We start from the raw sequence: 9183 nt of genomic DNA, 5'->3' as shown, positions 1-9183 counted from the left end.
TCATTCTGTTTTTGATTTTTCAGTTGTTTTTGTGACTTCACATGATCATCAACCTAAAGAAAACATAAAATAACAATGAAAAATAAATAAATATAATTAAATAACATTGGGTTGCCTCTCAATAAGCGATTCTTTAATGTCAATAGCTTGACAGTGAGCTCTTTAGAGAGCCTCACAGAGATTCAGAGCTTAGTGGTGGCCTCCCAACACCAAACTTAGAATTTGAGTGTGGGGGCTCTGGTTGACTCTGTATTGAGAGAAGCTTTTTATGCTTCCTCTCCATGGTTACAGATGGAGATCCTTGAGCCTTAAACACAAGGTAGTCCTCATTCAATTGAAGGACTAGCTCTCCTCTGTCCACATCAATTACAGCTTTTGCTGTGGCTAGGAAGGGTCTTCCTAGGATGATGGACTCATCCTCATCCTTCCCAGTGTCTAGGATTATGAAGTCAGCAGGGACGTAATAGCCTTCAACCTTCACTAAGACATCTTCTACAAGTTTATAAGCCTGTTTCCTTGAATTGTCTGCCATCTCTAATGAGATTCTTGCAGCTTGCACCTCAAAGATCCCTAGTTTCTCAATTACAGAGAGGGGCATGAGGTTTATCCCTGACCCCAGGTCACACAGAGCCTTCTCAAAGGTCATGGTGCCTATGGTACAAGGTATTAAGAACTTTCCAGAATCCTGTTTCTTCTGAGGTAATTTCAGTTGAACCAGATCATTCAGTTCATTGATGAGCAATGGGGGTTTATCCTCCCAAGTCTCATTACCAAATAACTTGGCATTCAGCTTCATGATTGCTCCTAGATACTGAGCAACTTGCTCTTCAATAATATCTTCATCCTCTTCAGAGGAAGAATACTCATCAGAGCTCATGAATGGCAATAGTAAGTTCAGTGAAATCTATATGGTCTCTCTATGAGTCTCAGATTCCTTTGGTTCCTCATTAGGGAATTTTTTGGAGGCCAGTGGACGTCCATTGAGGTCTTCCTCACTAGAAATCACTGCCTTGCCCTCCTCTACAGGTTTGGCCATGTGGGACGTGTTTATGGCCTTGCACTTTCTCTTTGGATTCTCTTCTATATTGCTTGGGAGAGTACTAGGAGGGAGTTCAGTAACTCTTTTACTCAGCTGACCCACTTGTGCCTCCAAATTTCTAATGTAGGACCTTGCTTCAGTCATGAAACTGAGAGTGGTCTTAGATAGATCAGAGATTACAGTTGCTAAGTCAGAGTGGCTCTGCTTAGAATGTCTATTGCTGAGAAGATGATGGAAAAGGTTTGCTATTGCCAAACCTGTTTCTTCCACCATTATTATTATTGAAGCCTTGATTAGGCTTCTGTTGATCCTTCCATAAGAGATTAGGATGATTCCTCCATGAAGGATTGTAAGTGTTTCCATAGGATTCTACCATGTAATTCATTTCTTCCATTCCAGGATTCTCAGGGTCATAAGCTTCTCCTTCAGAGGAGGCTTCCTTAGTACTGCCTGATGCAGCCTGCATTCCAATCAGACTCTGAGATATCATATTGACTTGCTGAGTCAATATTTTATTCTGAGCCAATATGGCATTCAGAGTATCAATCTCCAGAACTCATTTCTTCTGAGTTGTCCCATTATTCACAGGATTTCTTTCAGAAGTGTATATAAACTGGTTATTTGCAACCATTTCAATGAGTTCCTGGGCTTCTTCAGGCATTTTCTTCAGATGAAGAGATCCACCAGCAGAGTTGTCCAATGACATCTTGGACAATTCATACAGACCATCATAGAATATGTATATGATGCTCCATTCTGAAAGCATGCCAGAAGGACACCTTCTGGTCAATTGCTTGTATCTTTCCCAAGCTTCATAGAGGGATTTACCTTCCTTCTGTCTAAAGGTTTGGACTTCCACTCTAAGCTTGCTCAACTTTTGAGGTGGAAAGAATTTGGCTAAGAAAGCAATGACCAACTTTTCCCAAGAGTTCAGGCTTACTTTAGGTTGTGAGTTCAACCATGTCCTAGCTCTGTCTCTTACAGCAAAAGGGAAAAGCATAAGTCTGTAGACCTCAGGATTAACCCCATGGGTCTTAACAGTGTCACATATTTGCAAGAATTCAGCTAAAAACTGATGAGGATCTTCCAATGGAAGTCCATGAAACTTGCAATTCTGCTGCATTAGAGAAACTAGTTGAGGCTCAAGCTCAAAGTTGTTTGCTCCAATTATAGGAATTGAGATGCTCCTTCCACAGAAGTCAGAAGAGGGTGCAATAAAGTCACCAAGCATCTTCCTTGCATCTCCACCATTGTTGTTGGGTTCGGCCATCTCTTCTTCTTTTTCGAAAAATTCTGTCAGGTCCTCTCTAGAGTGTTGTGCTTTAGCTTCTCTTAGTTTCCTCTTTAGAGTCCTTTCAGGTTCCGGATCAGCTTCAACAAGAATATTCTTATCCTTGCTCCTGCTCATATGAAAAAGAAGAGAACAGAAAAGAAGAAGAATCCTCTATGTCACAGTATAGAGATTCCTTTATATGAGTAGAAGAAGAGAAGAAGAGAAGAATAGAAGAATGATGTAGAGAAAAGAGATGAAGAATTCGAACACAGAGAGAGGGAGAGGGTTCGAATTATAAGGAGAAGAGAAGTGTTAGTAATTAAATAAATAAATAGAAAGAGATGAGAGATAGAAGAATTCGAATACTAATTTAAAAAGAAAAGAAAAATATTTTTGTTTTTATTTTAATTATTAGTTAGAATTCGAAATTATTAAAAGGATTAAAATAAAAATTAAAATTTCAAATAATTAGTTAATTAAAAAGGAATTTTGAAAAAAATGGTGAGGGGTTTTCGAAAATTAGAGAGAGAAAAGTAGTTAGGTAGTTTTGAAAAAGATAAAAATTTTAAAAATCAAATAAAAAGTTAAGTGGTTAATTGAAAAAGATTTGAAAATCAATTTTGAAAAGATAAGAAGTTAGAAAATATTTTGAAATTAAGTTTTGAAAAAGATATGATTGAAATTTATTTTGAAAAAAGATTTGAAAAAAAAATTAAAAAGATTTTATTTTTGAAATTAAAGTTGATTACTTGACTAATAAGAAATTATAAGATATGATTTTAGAAATTAAAGATTGAACCTTTCTTAATAGGCAAGTAACAACTTGAAATTTGTTGACTCAAAACATTAATTGTTAGCATTAATTTCGAAAATATGAAACAAAAATAAGAAAAAAATTTTGAAAATTTTTTTTTTAAATTTTCGAAAATAAGATAAAAATGAAAAAGATTTGATTGTTGAAAAAATAATTGAAAAGATAAGATTTTTAAATTGAAAATTTGACTTGACTCATAAGAAACAACTAAATTTTAAAATTTTTTGACTCAGTCAATCAAAATTTCGAAATTTATGAGAAGAATAAGGGAAAGATATTTTTTTTTATTTTTGAGTTTTTAATGAGAAGAGAGAAAAACATCTAAATGACACAAGACATAAAAATTTAAGATCAAAACAAAAATATGCATGCAAGAACACTTTGAATGTCAAGATGAACACCAAGAACTTATTTTTAAAAATTTTTAAGAAAAGAAAAACATGCAAGACACCAAACTTAGAAATTTTTAATGTTGAGACACTAACAAATTGAAAATGCATATGAAAAACAAAAACAAACACAAAACAAGAAAATGCAAAGATCAAATAGGGAAACAATCAAGAACAACTTGAAGATCATGAAGAACATCATGCATGAGTTTTTGAAAATTTTAAGAAAAATAAAAAAGATGCAATTGACACCAAACTTAAAAATTGACACTAGACTCAAATAAGAAACACAAAATATTTTTGGTTTTTATGATTTTATTAATTTTTTTCTTTTTGGATTTTTCGAAAATTATTTTAGGAAAAGAAAATAAGGAAATTCAAAATTTTTAATAAGAATTCCAGGAATCATTCAATGTTAGTCTAAAGCTTCGGTCCAAAAATTTAGACATGGCTTAATAGCCAGCAAGCCTCATGTAAAAGCTTCGGTCCAAAAGATTAGACATGGCCAATGGCCAGCCAAGCTTCAGCAGAGCATTACATACAACAGCCAAATTGATGGGAATCAAAAGGCTCTTGCAATGATAAGTGGAAGCCTCGGTCCAAAAAATTTAGACATGGACTTGACAGCCAGCCAGGCTTCAACAGATCATGATGAAACTCTAGAATTCATTCTTAAAAATTTTGAAGAAAAAAATAAAATATATATTTTTTTGAATTTTTTGAAAAAAAATAAAATGCTTAAAAATAAAATAAAATTACCTAATCTGAGCAACAAGATGAACCGTCAGTTGTCCAAACTCGAACAATCCCCGGCAACGGCGCCAAAAATTTGGTGCACGAAATTGTGATTCAAAAACTTGGTATGGTGAAATCGTGATCTCAACACTTCTTCACAACTCCGATGCAACTAACCAGCAAGTGCACTGGGTCGTCCAAGTAATACCTTACGTGAGTAAGGGTCGATCCCACGGAGATTGTCGGCTTGAAGCAAGCTATGGTCATCCTTGTAAATCTCAGTCAGGCGGATTAAATTGGTTATGAAGTTTTTATAATTAAAATATAAATAAAGCATAAAATAAGATAGAAATACTTATGTAATTCACTGGTGGGAATTTCAGATAAGCGTATGGAGATGCGTTGTTGCTTCTGAACCTCTGCTTTCCTATTTCTTTCTTCCAACCATGCGTTACCTCCTTCCATGGCAAGCTGTATGATCCTCTCGGATGAAAACAAATCCATATGTGTTGTCATCGCACGGCTAATCATCTGTCGGTTCCCGCTAGCGTCAGAATAGGACCATTTTCCTTTTGCACACTGTCACTTGTGCCCAACATTCGCAGGTTTGAAGCTCTTTACAGTCATCCCTTCCCAGATCCTACTCGGAATACCATAGACAAGGTTTAGACTTTCTGGATTCCAGGAATGCTGCCAATAATTCTAGCTTATACCACGAAGATACTAATCTCACGGACTTGGTCCGTGTATTAGATATCCAAGAGAATATACTCTGGCTATCGTACAATGACTACGTTGAACATCATGTAGAGTGCTTTGTGGTTGTCAGGCACACGATCTTGGCTAAGCGAGTAACTGATGAGCGGATAATTTATACGCTTTTTGGCATTATTTTTAGTATGTTTTTAGTAGAATCTAGTTACTTTTAGGGATATTTTCATTAGTTTTTATGTTAAATTCACATTTCTGGACTTTACTATGAGTTTGTGTCTTTTTCTATGATTTCAGGTATTTTCTGGCTGAAATTGAGGGACTTGAGCAAAAATCAGATTCAGAGGTTGAAGAAGGACTGCTGATGCTGTTGGATCCTGACCTCCCTGCACTCAAAGTAGATTTTCTGGAGCTACAGAACTCCAAATGGCGCGCTTCCAATTGTGTTGGAAAGTAGATATCCAGGGCTTTCTATCAATGTATAATAGTCCATACTTTGAACGAGTTTAGACGACGTAAAAGGGCGTTGAACGCCAGTTCTACGCTGCTATCTAGAGTTAAACGCCAGAAACACGTCACAAACCAGAGTTGAACGCCAGAAATACGTTACAACCTGGCGTTCAACTCCAGAAAGAGCTTCTGCACGTGTAACATTCAAGCTCAGCCCAAGCACACACCAAGTGGGCCCCAGAAGTGGATTTATGCATCAATTACTTACTTATGTTAACCCTAGTAGCTAGTTTATTATAAATAGGACTTTTTACTATTGTATTAGACATCTTTGGACGCCTGGTTCTTAGATCATGGGGGCTGGCCATTCGGCCATGCCTGGACCTTTCACTTATGTATTTTTAACGGTAGAGTTTCTACACTCCATAAATTAAGGTGTGGAGCTCTGCTGTTCCTCAAAGATTAATGCAAAGTACTACTGTTTTCTATTCAATTCAAATTATTCCGCTTCTAAGATATTCAGTCGCACTTCAACCTGAATGTGATGAACGTGACAATCATCATCATTCCCCATGAACGCGTGCCTGACAACCACTTCCGTTCTACCTTCGATTGAATGATTATCTCTTAGATCTCTTAATCAGAATCTTCGTGGTGTAAGCTAGATTGATGGCGGCATTCATGAGAATCTGGAAGGTCTAAACCTTGTCTGTGGTATTCTGAGTAGGATTCTGGGATTGAATGGCTGTGACGAGCTTCAAACTCGCAATTGCTGGGCGTAGTGACAGACGCAAAAGGAGGTGAATCCTATTCCAGCATGATCGGGAACCTCAGATGATTAGCCGTGCTGTGACAGAGCATTTGGACCATTTTCACAAGAGAAGGGGATGTAACCATTGACAACGGTGATGCCCTTGCATAAAGCCAGCCATGGAAAGGAGTAAGACTGATTGGATGAAGACAGCGGGAAAGCAGAGATTCAGAGGAACGAAAGCATCTCTACACGCTTATCTGAAATTCTCACCAATGAATTACATAAGTGTTTCTATCCCTATTTTCTGTTTAATTAGTATAATTTTCGAAAACTCCATAATCAATTATTATTCGCCTGACTAAGATTTACAAGGTGACCATAGCTTGCTTCATACCAACAATCTCCGTGGGATCGACCCTTACTCACGTAAGGTTTATTACTTGGACGACCCAGTGCACTTGCTGGTTAGTTGTATCGAAGTTGTGACAAATTATGAATTGAGATTAGAGTACCAAGTTTTTGGAGCCATTACCAGAGATCACAATTTCGTGCACCAAGTTCTTGGTGCCGTTGCCGGGGATTGTTCGAGTTTTCGGCAAGCTTTTGGTCCGGTAACATTAGTGCCAAATTTTGATCCGGCAACAACACCAAGTTTTTGGCGCCGTTGCCGGGGATTGTTCGAGTTTGGATAACTGACGGTTCATCTTGTTGCTCAGATTGGGTAACTTTCTTTTCGTTTTCTTTTCAAAAAGTTTTCAAAAAAAAAAAATCTTTCAAAAATTTCTCCTTTGTTTTCGAAAAAAAATTTTAAAATAAAAATGTTTTCAAAAATATATTTTTCTTCAGAATTTTTAAGAATGAATTCTAGTGTTTCATGAGGCATGTTGAAGCCTGGCTGGCTGTAGGGAATGTCAGGTGTGTCATGTCTGAGTTACATACTAAAGCTTGACTGGCTATTAAGCCATGCCTGACCCTTTGATTGGAGCTTTAGAATAAGAGTACAAGATTCCTGGAATTCATATTAAAAATTGTGGAATCCTTATTTTTCTTTTTCAAAATAATTTTCAAAAAAAAAATTTAATTAAAAGAAAATACAAAAAATCATAAAATCATAAAAATAAAAAATATTTCATGTTTCTTGTTTGAGTCTTGAGTCAAGTTGAAAGTTTGGTGTCAATTGCATATTCATCTTGCATTGTTCGAAAAATTCATGCATTCATAGTGTTCTTCATGATCTTCAAGTTGTTCTTGGTAAGTCTTCTTGTTTGATCTTGATGTTTTCATGTTTTGTGTCTTTTCTTGTTTTACATGTGCATTTTTGCATTCATAGAGTCTAAACATGAAAGATTTCTAAGTTTGGTGTCTTGCATGTTTTCTTTGCATATAAAAATTTTCAAAAATAAGTTCTTGATGTTCACCTTGACATTCAAAGCGTTCTTGGTGTTCATCTTGACATCCATAGCATTCTTGCATGCATTCATTGTTTTGATCTAAAAATTTCATGCATTGCATCTTTTTCATGTTTTTCCCTCTCATCATAAAAAAAAAATTTCTTTCCCTTTTTCTCTCTTAAAATTTCAAAAATTAGATTTGACTTTTTCAAAAATTTTTAAAATCTAGTTGTTTTTATGAGTTAAATCAAATTTTCAATTTAAAATCCTATCTTTTTCAAAATCTTTTTCAAAAATCAAATCCTTTTCAATTTTCTTAGTTATTTTCGAAAATTTCAAAAATATTTTTCCAAAATCTTTTTCTTAATTTTACCTCATACTTTTCGAAAATAACATCATCAATTAATGTTTTGATTCAAAAATTTCAAGTTTGTTACTTGCTTGTTAAGAAAGATTCAAACTTTGAGTTCTAGAATCATATCTTGTGATTTCTTGTGAATCAAGTCATTTATTGTGATTTTAAAAATCAAATCTTTTTCAAAACTAATTTCAATCATATCTTTTAAAAAATATCTCTTTATCTTATCTTTTTCAAAATTTGATTTTAAAATATCCTTTCTAACTTCTTATCCTCTTATCTCTTCAAAATTGATTTTCAAATTTGTTTCAACTAACTAACTAACTTTTTGTTTGTTTCTTATCTTTTTCAAAACTACCTAACTAACTCCCTCTCTCTCTAATTTTCGAAAATATCTTCCCTCTTTTTCAAAATTTCTTTTTAATTAACTAATTATTTTAATTTTTTATTTTAATTTTCGAAAATTACTAACCTTTTTCAAAAACTATTTTCGAAAATCTCTAACCCTTTTTTTCAAAAAATAATTTTCGAAAACTCTTCTCCCTCATCTCCTTCTAATTATTTATTCATCTACTAATATCTCTTTCTCACATCACTCACCAAAAATCTGAACTCCCTCTTTCTCTCTGAGTTCAGATTTTCTTCTTCTTTTCTTCTACTCACACAAGGACCTCTATACTGTGGTATAAAGGATCCCCATTATTATTATTTTTTCTATGCCCTCTTCTTTGTCATATGAGCAGGAGCAAGGACAAGAATATTCTTGTTGAAGCAGATCCAGAACCTGAAAAGACTCTGAAAAGGAAACTAAGAGAAGCTAAATTACAAAAATCCAGAGAGAACCTTTCAGAAATTTTCGAACAGGAAGAGGAGATGGCAGCCGAAAATAATAATAATGCAAGGAGAATGCTTGGTGAGTTTACTGCACCTAATTCCAATTTACATGGAAGAAGCATCTCCATTCCTGCCATTGGAGCAAACAACTTTGAGATGAAACCTCAGCTAGTTTCTCCAATGCAGCAGAACTGCAAGTTTCATGGACTTCCATCTGAAGATCCTTTTCAGTTCTTAACTGAATTCTTGTAGATATGTGATACTGTTAAGACTAATGGAGTAGATCCTAAAGTCTACAGGCTCATGCTTTTCCCTTTTTCTGTAAGAGACAGAGCTAGAGTGTGGTTGGATTCTCAACCCAGAGATAGCCTGAACTCTTGGGACAAGCTGGTCACGGCTTTCTTAGCCAAGTTCTTTCCTCCTCAAAAGCTGAGC

The 9183-nt window shown here is 35.1% G+C and overlaps 1 non-coding gene across 1 annotated transcript; it reads left to right on the top strand.

Moving 5' to 3' along the window:
• The first annotated feature begins 1803 nt into the window (after positions 1 to 1803).
• LOC112761383 (small nucleolar RNA R71) lies at positions 1804 to 1907 on the top strand. The gene has a single exon (XR_003181780.1). It is a non-coding gene; the product is annotated as a small nucleolar RNA R71 (small nucleolar RNA).
• Positions 1908 to 9183: the final 7276 nt, after the last annotated feature.

The sequence above is a fragment of the Arachis hypogaea genome, chromosome 16, assembly GCF_003086295.3.
Source record: "Arachis hypogaea cultivar Tifrunner chromosome 16, arahy.Tifrunner.gnm2.J5K5, whole genome shotgun sequence".
In the NCBI taxonomy this organism is placed as follows: Eukaryota; Viridiplantae; Streptophyta; class Magnoliopsida; order Fabales; family Fabaceae; genus Arachis; species Arachis hypogaea.
This window is presented reverse-complemented; position numbering and strand designations above follow the sequence as displayed.